Below are 10,941 nucleotides of genomic sequence, written 5' to 3'. Positions count from 1 at the left end.
TACCAGCCTGTTCAGCCTCTCTTTTGTATCGTCCAAGATCTCTTAAGATTGGAAAGCTGCTGCGGTTATCCCCCTCTTCAAAGAGTGTGACACTCTAGACCCAAACTGCTATATACGGATATATATCCTACCCTGCCTCTCTAAAGTCTTCGAAAGCCAAGTTAATAAACAGATCACAGACCATTTCGAATCCCACCGTACCTTCTCCGCTGTGCAATCCAGTTTCCGAGCCGGTCACGGGTGCACCTCAGCCACGCTCAAGGTCCTAAACGATATCATAACTGCCATCGATAAGAGACAGTACTGTGCAGCCGTCTTCATCGACCGGGCCAAGGCTTTCGACTCTGTCAATCACCGTATTCTTATCGGCAGAATCAATAGCCTTGGTTTGTCTAATGACTGCCTCGCCTGGTTCACCAACTACTTTGCAGGCAGAGTTCAGTGTGTCAAATTGGAGGGCAGTTGTCCAGACCTCTGGCAGTCTCTATGGGGCTACCACAGGGTTCAATTCTCGGGCCGACTCTTTTCTCTGTATATATCAATGATGTCGCTCTTGCTGCGGGTGATTCCCTGATCCACCTCTACGTAGACTACACCATTCTGTCTACTTCTGGCCCTTAGACACAGTGCTAACTAACCTCCAAACAAGCTTCAATGCCATACAACATTCCTTTCGTGGCCTCTAACTGCTCTTAAACGCTAGTAAAACCAAACCCATTCTTTTCAACCATTCGCTGCCCGCACCCGCCCGCCCGACTAGCATCACCACACTGGGCGGTTCGACCTAGAATATGTGGACAGCTATAAATACCTAGGTTGTCTGGCTAGACTAAGCTCTCCTTCCAGCCTCATATTAAACATCTCCTTATCCAAAATCAAAGCCTCCTTCACTCACACAGCCAAACTTACCCTAGTAAAACTGACTATCAGACCGATTCTCATCTTCGGCAATGTCATCTTCAAAATAGCTTCCAATACTCTACTCAGCAAACTGGATGCAGTCTATCACAGTGCCATCCGTTTTGTTACCAAATCATACTTATACCACCCACCACTGCGACCTGTATGCTCTAGTTGGCTGGCCCTCGCTACATATTCGTCGCCAGACCCACTGGCTTGGGTCATCTATAGGTATATGCTAGGTAAAGCTCCGCCTTATCTCAGCTCACTGGTCACGATAACAACACCCACCCGTAGCACATGTTCCAGCAGGTTTGTCTCATTGATCATCCCCAAAGCCAACACCCCATTTGGCCGCCTTTCCTTCCAGTTCTCTGCTGCCAGTGACTGGAACGAATTGCAAAAATCGCTGAAGCTGGAGAATTATATTTCCCTCACCAACTTTAAACATCAACTATCTGAGCAGCTAACCGATCGCTGCAGCTGTACACAGTCCATCTGTAAATAGCCCAGCCAATCTACCTACCTCATCCCCATACTGTTTTTATTTACTTTTCTGCTCTTTTGCACACCAGCATCTCTACTTGCACATCATCCATCGTCTGCTCATTTATCACTCCAGTGTTCATCTGCTAAATTGTAATTCTTTGCTACTATGGCCTATTTATTGCCAACCTCATGCCTTTTGCACACACTGTATATAGACTTTCTTTTTTCTACTGTGTCATTGACTTGTTTATTGTATTATTGGCTTGTTTATTGCTTATTCCATGTTATTCCATGTGTAACTGTTGTCTGTGTCACACTGCTTTGCTTTATCTTGGCCAGGTCGCAGTTGTAAATGCGAACTTGTTCTCAACTAGCCTACCTGGTTAAATAAAGGTGAAATAAAAAATATTTTTAAATAAACATTTTCATTTGAATATCATTATTTTACCCTTCTATCACATGGGCTGGAGCTCCCAGATTCTGGTGAGCGTGACTGTCTTTGTCTGCACTAATTATATTGATAGTGGAAATGGGATATCTAGAGAATATACCTGTATGAGTTGACTATTTAGAACATATTTGAGGATGACTTGACTGAAGTTTGTCCCTAGACATCAAATGGTGACCCTAGATGTGTTTTCCACCCAGACCACCAGGGGGCAGCCTCTGCTAACTCTGACTGAGGCCATCACCTCATCGGTTGGGTTCATCTGCTTAGCGGTTGTATGCATCAACCAATGGCTGCATGCCGTGTCATTGACTGACAAATTGCCATAACATATGATGTGGTTATCTGATATGTAAAATACCTATCCAGGCATTGTAAGATCTGACAGGCGTCAGCAACGCTTGGGTAGAGGAATGCATCCACAATCTCCATCATATAAGGGTTGTTCTTGTGTTGCATCACCTCTTCAACTCATCTCACAGTCATTCTGACTGCCTTAAGTATACAACCCTAACCCAGATAAGACGCTATGCTACTTTACTCGTAATAATAGAACTACCTCGATATGAAGATAGAGGTTTAGGAAGAGTTGAGACAGTTTGTTCTTTGGATGCCTGAAAACTCAGAAAGAACCTGCTGACTGTTACGTAAAAGTTTGTTCAGAAATTATTTCACTCTTCAACTGAAGAGGAGACTGTTTTTCCCCCTTAAAAAGATTATGAAGCCTATTTCATGGGTATCTTAGTGTTACAGAGTATTTCACCTCATCCTCCATAGAGAGAGAGAAAGAGAGAGGAGGGAGAGGAGAGAGAAAGAGAGTTTCTGTGAGATCCAAAGAGCTAGCTGTTCAGAGTTTGTTGGTGGGTCATTTCCTGGGAAGCAGCTTGAGTACACATTCATATTGACTATGAGTACACATTCATATTCATTATTAGGAAGGTGTTCTAAATGTTTTATACACAGTGTATATTCCAAATATGAACTGGTTTGCCAAAATTCTTCAGGAGGGGACCCTCTTCTCTTGTCACTGTGTCAGCAAATTTTCTTCATTAGAACTGATCTGAGAGAGCAGAAACCTTAATACTGTTCTATAATACAGTGCAGATACAAGCTGAACTCAATTATTTTATTGTATAACAGTAACATATATAATTGAACAGTAATTACCTTTATTATCATGTGCAATATTGATGGCCAGACTGTGTGTGTGTGACTGGGTATGTGTGTTCATGTCAGTAACTCGTGGGTGTGTGTGTGTCAGAAAATCAGGCGTGATGGAGATGGAGGCAGGGTTTAGTCAAACAGTTTCAATTCTATGAGGAGGGATTTCCAGGTTTTGCTCTTGGCTAATTAACTTGGAGCCCTCAATGGCACAACTGGGTATTTGTGACAGGGAAGTTTGACAGGGACTTGTGTTTGTGTGTGTTCGTTCGTCTTGTGTGTGTCTCAGTGGTAATCACTGGGTTCTATAATCATCTCTTCCTCTGTGTGTCCCTATGGAGCGATGATCAGAGCAGCAGAGGCCATCTTCTCTATTGTTCAATCAATTCACTCATTAACACACTACAACTTGAATTAAGCTTGGGGCCTGCCGCAATTAAATCACTTTAAGACTTGACTTCCTCTTTTCTTTCCTGTACACTTCGTTTGCTAAGTCAGGGATGCTACAGAATGCACTAATTTAGCCACACAATATACAAATCCAATTAAAGTCAATAGTAAGGCTTCACAAGCTGTCCCGTGCATAGTCTTAGCTATAATACTATCCTCTTATGTGGGTAGAACAACCAGTGTGTGTATGTGTAAGCCGGAGAATAATGTATTAAATAGGGTTAGCAGTTATAATAAGTTTGGTTATTGAAAGGAGTTTATTATGCTGTGTTATCCTATTAGGGAGGTGGTGTTGTGGTAATCCTGAGTGTCTCCCATCGCTGAGTGGTCTCTTTAAAAACCCAGCCTGTTGCCGGTGTCTGTGTGCATTTCCTTTTACAGGTCCAATGCAGCCGTTTTTATCTCAATATCATTATCAAATACCTTATTGTGATATTTTTCCATTAAAATGGTCAAAAAGAAACACAAATACCTTCTTAGCAAAGAGCAATTTCACAAGCAAGAATTTTGCCAGGACGGTATGGGAGTGGTCTGAGTGGGGAAGGAAAAACTAAAAACTAACAGCTATTGGCAAAGAGGTTTGGAACTCTCTTTCTTATTGGCCCATTAACTAATTTGCCACCTGGTGGTGTCACTCCATCCCACCTAAACAGGCTGAAATTTAAGGTGGTATTTTCAAACAGTTCTTACACTAAAAGGACATATTTTTCACAATTTCACAGTATTATTCCAACCTTAGAGTGTGGAAATATATCTATAAAACATAAGGAAATCCTGATTTTGACTGCACTTGGCCTTTAAGAAAATATCTGTGTCTTGTCCTCTGTAGACCTCACTGACTGTTCAGACCAGACTGTTCATGTCTAACTGGGCACAGGTCTGTTTTATTTTATTTTCATACCATGACTACAGTAGGACTAAACAGTTGTCCACATATTACTTTCAATAATACAGAATTGAGTATCGACATAACCACTTGAACACAGCTCTCTCAAGCTTGGTAACAATTATAAGACTATGTGAGATTATACTCAAAATAGAGGACAAATGAAGATGGTGGATACAAGCATAAGAACAGCCATCTTTTCTTCCCCAACGTCTCAACTGTCAGCGTGGTACAGTGGGAATGATACAGCCCTCAGGGACCACACCATAATACACTGTAAATGATGCCTAATGAACATGTTCTATTTCCTCATTACTGTGTGTGTGTGTGTGTGTGTGTGTGTGTGTGTGTGTGTGTGTGTGTGTGTGTGTGTGTGTGTGTGTGTGTGTGTGTGTGTGTGTGTGTGTGTGTGTGTGTGTGTGTGTGTGTGTGTGTGTGTGTGTGTGTGTGTGTGTGTGTGTGTGTACGCCTCATCCACCACAATTTAGGCTACTTTACTTGGCCACAGTCCAAGATTTTCTCCACTTGTGTTTAATATTTCAACTCTTCTCTTTAACTCTCCTTCCTTGTTGATCCTGGCTCCAGAATAGCGTGTAATATAGTGGAGTCCCCAGAGTAGACATTGGCACTCTTGATATGAAGTAGCCAGCAGTGAGGTTGGGCATCAGTTACAGGCTCAATTAGCCTATTAGACAGGTCGGCTTCCTATGCCTATGAGTAATTTGAAAACATTTCTCATTACTCCTTATCGTAGCAGCACTGGAGGGCTACAAGATGGAAATGAGAGTGCGTTCAAGAGACACAAGGGAGGAGAGACATCAAAGTGGTGGTCTATTTAAATTGAGTGATCTTGTGTGAAAGAGCTCTCTACATAAGAGATGACCCCCCCACCCCCCACCCCCATACCTACCCTTGGATTACGTGTCAAGGGTTAATAACTATAAGGATGAGTATATTGGGGAGGAGGGGGGGTTCAAGTGGTGTGTGTGAAAGAGAGAGAGTCCCAACCTCTTGACTAACACATTACAAATCCCCTGACAAGAGGGTTGTAAGAAATAAGAGACAAATGGAGTGTGTGTGTAAAAGAGAGAAAGAGTTGATCTTTTCCTCAGTTTCATCACTATTTCCTTCATATGGCATTTGTTCTCAACATGTTCTCTCCCTTAATCTCAGTCTCAACACGGCTCCTTTTGTCCCAACAAGAGCGGGAAACGCGAGGTTGTTCGATTTCGTTGTGTGCGTTCTTCCATCCCACCCTCCAGATTAATGAGGTCGTCGGTTACAACTCCAGCGCTCTCTTTCCCTCTCTGATAACCGGCCTCTTGCGCTGCCGCCTGCCTGCTCCTTACACTCAATTTCAGATAGCGCTAATGGAATCTGTCCCGCGCGATTGTAATGCGAGCGAGACTCATTTGCCACGGAGCTTGGAGCTGTCAGCTTGGTGGGCTGTGGGGGGCGAGGAGAGGAAAGGGAGAAGGAAAGAAAGCTAGGAGATGGGGGGAGGAGATGAGGACTGAGGAGGAGAGGGAGAGGGGTTGAAGTAAGAAGAAGATGACAGGAGGGAGAGGAAGAAGAGGAGACTGAAAGAAAGGGAAGGTGAAGAGCAGGAGGAGTGAAATTCAGGAGATGGTGGAGGAGATGGTGGCTGAGGAGGAGATGGAGAGGGGTTGAAGTGAGGAGTATATTGTGGGGTCATGAGGGAGCTGGCACAAGTGTTGTTTTTGCCCATAGTGTGAATAGAATAGAGCAGGCCTTCTCTCCTCTCCTCCATGTCTGTCAGTGAACTGATAGTCTGCAGAGAGCTCTCTAAGCTTCATCACACAATAGAGAGAGAGAGTTCTCTGGCACACACAGCATAGACAGTCACAACGTTCAAACACACTGCACGCAGCCACGCAAAACAAACAACAAAGGCTTTGGGAAACTCACCCTGTGTGTGACATGAAAAGACTAAATAAGGAAACAGGATCATACTTTAGTGTTGTTAGGATGATATACTCTTGAGGTCAACTTGGACCAACCCTGTAGGCCATATACCAGTGTCCTGCAGAGGGCAGTATCTGCTTGGAGAACTCTCCACTGCAACCAGAGGACCCCACTGAACCAAGACAACCACACTACCACACAGGGATTACAGTTTGGGGTGCATGCATGTGGGGGTGAATATGTCCTGGAGGGGTTGAGGGGTTAGTTGAGAATGAACATGGGAATTAAATGAAAAGTAACAGAGGCATTTGAGTTGAGTTGGGAACACATCTCGTCTCTCTCTCTCTCTCTCTCTCTCTTTCTGACTAATCCCCCTCTACCCCTCTTTATTTTTGTCTATATATCTGCATGTCTGTTTCTTTGATTTTCCTCTCTCTCTCTTTCTGTCTCTCTCTGTCTCTCTATCTCTCCCTCCTCTCTCTCTTTCTCTCCAAGGGGTAAAGGAAAGCTTATATTTTGGCTGAGGGACAGGCCAGGGATTACAGTGGTGCTAGTATTTAATCTGTCACAGACTGTCCTTGTCTGTGTGTATCTGCACTTAAAAACAGTCCCACTGACTACCCCCTGTGTGTGTGTGTGGTGTGTGTGTCTGTTGTGTGTGTGTGCCTTGCCCCAGCCTAGTCCTGTTAGTGCACTAAACACTGCTAGGGCTGATCAGGCTTTTTTTTAAACTGGGGGCTTTATGGTCAGCCAGACACCGCATTAACACCACTCTACCCCCTGGTGAGTGTTCGGAGCGCACAGTACCCTCTTAGGGTATAGCCAAAACCCTAGGCCAGCCACGTGATGTGGCACACTGCATCATATCTACCTTTCTGTTTCTGGATGGTGATAGCCAAATACAGTTGGCCACATTGGAATGCTTGGACAGGTAATTATGCAGACAGACAGTTGAACAAACACTGGCCTGGAAGAGCAACTTGACTTCACTGTCACATACACAGCAGTAAAAGTACAGTTGAAACAAAGGGCTCATATTTACACACTTACAAGCACACACACACAAAAAGAGAGAGAGAGAGAGAAAGAGGGGGAGAGAGAGAGAAATCTAGTGCATGTGCTTAATCACCACTGGAGTCTCCTAGGAACTCAAAAAGCCTCTGTGGATTAAAACCCTCAGAGCAGAACATTAGAGAAGTGCACAGTTCAGCTCCTACTGAAAAGGCAAATGATTATATTTCCTCAGAGAGAGAGAGAAAGAGCTAGAGAGAGCGTTAGAGAGCAAGTAAAGGAGGGAGAGAGCGACAGATGTTGAGGGAGACATAGAAGGATACGGAGGGGGAGAACAACGACAAATAGAACAGCGGAGGGGGAGACAGATAGAGAGAGAAACAGAGAGAAAGAGAGTGATACACAGAAATGGAAAGAAAGAGAGTGATACACATATTTAAACTCTCCCCCTTTCTCTTTAAGAGAGAAAGAAGAAGGGGGCCACAAATTGGCGAAGGAAAAGTCAGGCTCACTCTGCTTTGCATTTCATTTACATGCCTGGCTGTATCGACCAATTGGATTGCAGAGCAGAACCTGCGGCTTAGAACCGAGAATAAAGACTCCAAATGCCTTCACTGCTCTCATCCCTCTCTCTCATAATACCCTGTCTGCCTTTCTTTTCTCTTTCTCTGTCTCTCCCTCTCTTTCTCTACCCACTGTCATAATACCCATTCTCTACCTATTCTCTGTGGTGGCGCACTGCTCTAAGTAGACCCTGGCCGATGTGATAGAGGCTGGAGTGGAGGGAGGGATGCAAGGAGGGAGAAGGGGAGAGGGGCAGGAAGAGAGGGAGCTGCAAATATGACTTTTACTTGCCACCTGCTGAGTTTGAAAAGGAAGTGTGTGTGTGTGTGTGTGTGTGTGTGTGTGTGTGTGTGTGTGTGTGTGTGTGTGTGTGTGTGTGTGTGTGTGTGTGTGTGTGTGTGTGTGTGTGTGTGTGTGTGTGTGTGTGTGTGTGTGTGTGCGCTTCACTCTGTAAGTGTATGTGTGTGAATGAACAAGTGAATGAAATCCTCTAAAATCCTCTTACCTGTCTTGGGTCCCAGTGGTGCTCACCTTCAAGCATGGCGTATTTGTAACACAATAGGTCCTTCTGTTTAGATGAGAAAACCCTCACATGTAGCAGGAAGACTGGTACCTATGCTAGTCTTTGGCCTACTGTGAGGCTGTGCCACAACTCAAGGGCAGGACTTTGAAACCTTCAAACGAGGGTGAAGCTAAATTACCTTTTACCTCTCCTTCCATCTCTTTTTTCCCTGTTCCTCTCTTCCTCCCGCCTACTCGTCCTTCTCCTCCTCCCTCTTCTCTCATCTTTATCATCCTGCCTTACTTCAGTAGTCTGCTCAGTGTTCACCCGCCAACAACACTATAGACTCTGATGCACCCGAACATTCAACTAGCTCTCACAGTCTCGCATCAGAGTTAGATGTTTGTCCATGTTCATCCAATTCTGAAGTTGTTGCAAAACAACAAATTTGTTTAAGGTTTTTATGGTTAAGTTTAGGCAATAACTCAGAAATCTTAAGGTTAGGCATTAACTCCAAATGGATAAGGTAAGGGTTAAGGTTTGTTAAAATAAAAATCTCCAAAAAACATTCTCACTGGATTCAAACTAGCAACCTTTGGAATCAGAGGCAGATCCCATCTGACATTGCCATCCACAATGCCCTAGCAAAACTAAAATCTACTTGAAGTTAACAGTGCTCACTGTTGCCCCTAGTGGCCGTTTTCCATGTAATCTCCCTTCGTCCTCAGACAGTGATGGACGTCAAATACTGACTTGTATCAGGTGTGACCTGGCAGGAACATTTGCAGTGTTGCATCATATGCATTATTATCATATTTGACATGTTATGTGGAGCACCTACACTGTATATTGAATATGTGTGAAAAGGCTACTCAATTAATGTGTGCACACGCACACACACACACACACAAACACAGACACAGCCACAGCCACACACACACAAACTTTCTGATAGGCAATAACCACTGCGGGACTTTCTGAAGTCATGGGTGGCACATTTCTGAAGTCATGGGTGCAGCTCTCCCTCTTTTTCTATCCCCCCGTGTCTTTCTCTCTCTCTCCCATCTCTCGTACACACACACCCTAGACCCATTTGAGTAATGGAGTGTAAACAGACACATGGCCATGGACGGCCACGGGCGTTTCTAACGATGATATTTCTGTCTGCTTTCAGAGGCAGATGGGCTACAAGGGGAATGTTCCTGGTTGCCAGATTATAAAAATTATACAGGTTGCCAGAGTGGACATTTCTCCTGGTCAAGGTGGAGCTCCTCTCAACACCTCAGGAGGGTAATTTTGTGCCACATTAGCTGACATATAGTGCTGTGAAAAAGTACTTGCCTTTTTCACACAGGGGCATTAGGTGTTGCATAACATTCTTTAGGAAATCAATTAAATAAGTATGTCATTGTTGTGTTATTTGTTTTCTCAGATTCCCTTTATCTAATATTAGATTTTGGTTGATAACATTCGCTATAAAAAAATATGCAGAGAAAATGAATTGCCCCCTTACACTCTAACTGGTTGTGCCACCTTTAGTTGCAATGACTCCAACCAAATGCTTCCTTTGGTTGTTGATCAGTCTCTCAGGTTGCTGTGGGGAAATTTTAGAGTTTATTCCACAGCGACGTGAGACTGATAGAAGTAGGCCCTCCTGGAGGACAACATTGTGTCAGTGTGCCACCAATTAACAGAGGTAATACCATGTCATCAACAAAATAAACCCCGGAGGAGGTGGCTAGGGGTGGCAGGGGTGGCAGGAGCAGTAGAGTTACCTCCAATTGCGCAAATCTCCCCTCTCTCACACACTCTCCCAAACTTTGCTCTTGCCAACCCCAACCCCACACAACAAGCCCCAAATGGGGGAGAAATAATCACTACTGAGTGAGATTCCTCATCTAATTAGTAGGATAGAAATGTGTGACATCACTATAAAGAATGCCCTTCTCCATTTCTAAGAAAATCACTAAACTACTGTACTGTACTTGTCACCTTTTATGTCAATTCCTTTCCATGCACTACATCCTCAAACCTATTGGTGGCACTGTGATGGACCATAATGGTGGGTTCAGTATGAGGACAAAAGATTGACGTCCATGTAATAAGTGCTGCTCTAGGATAAGTTTCTCTACCTTAAACGCAACGTTATTTAACCATTAACTGACCCTGGACCAGAGCTAAATTAATCTTCCACCTCCACCACTAACATATTAACAAATGATGTCTGTCTACCAAGTGAAGAACCACCTGGTTCACTGCCTTCCTGTCATCTCTGTTCTCAAGACCTCTCATATCCACAAAGAGACCCTTGGAGGAGACCCTGGATGGGCTTGGGGACTTGGGATGACCCTTGTCATTATACATGATAGTGGAGCATGAGGGACACTATGGGAGATTTACATTTGGGCAAAATACCGTCCTCTCCTCGACTTGTTCATACTCCGTTATCTCTCCGCCGTGACCCGGAAACTGATAAGTGATTGAGTGGTCAAAGAGAGTGTCAATTAGTTAGCAGGAGGAGTGTCCTCGCCTCCTCGATAGCCTCCACCCGACAAATAGTTTTGATATCTGCCACACCTCCTTTGAAGCAGCTGTTGTTTACTC

The sequence above is a fragment of the Oncorhynchus keta genome, chromosome 8 (assembly GCF_023373465.1).
Source record: "Oncorhynchus keta strain PuntledgeMale-10-30-2019 chromosome 8, Oket_V2, whole genome shotgun sequence".
Classification (NCBI taxonomy): Eukaryota; Metazoa; Chordata; class Actinopteri; order Salmoniformes; family Salmonidae; genus Oncorhynchus; species Oncorhynchus keta.
This window is presented reverse-complemented; position numbering follows the sequence as displayed.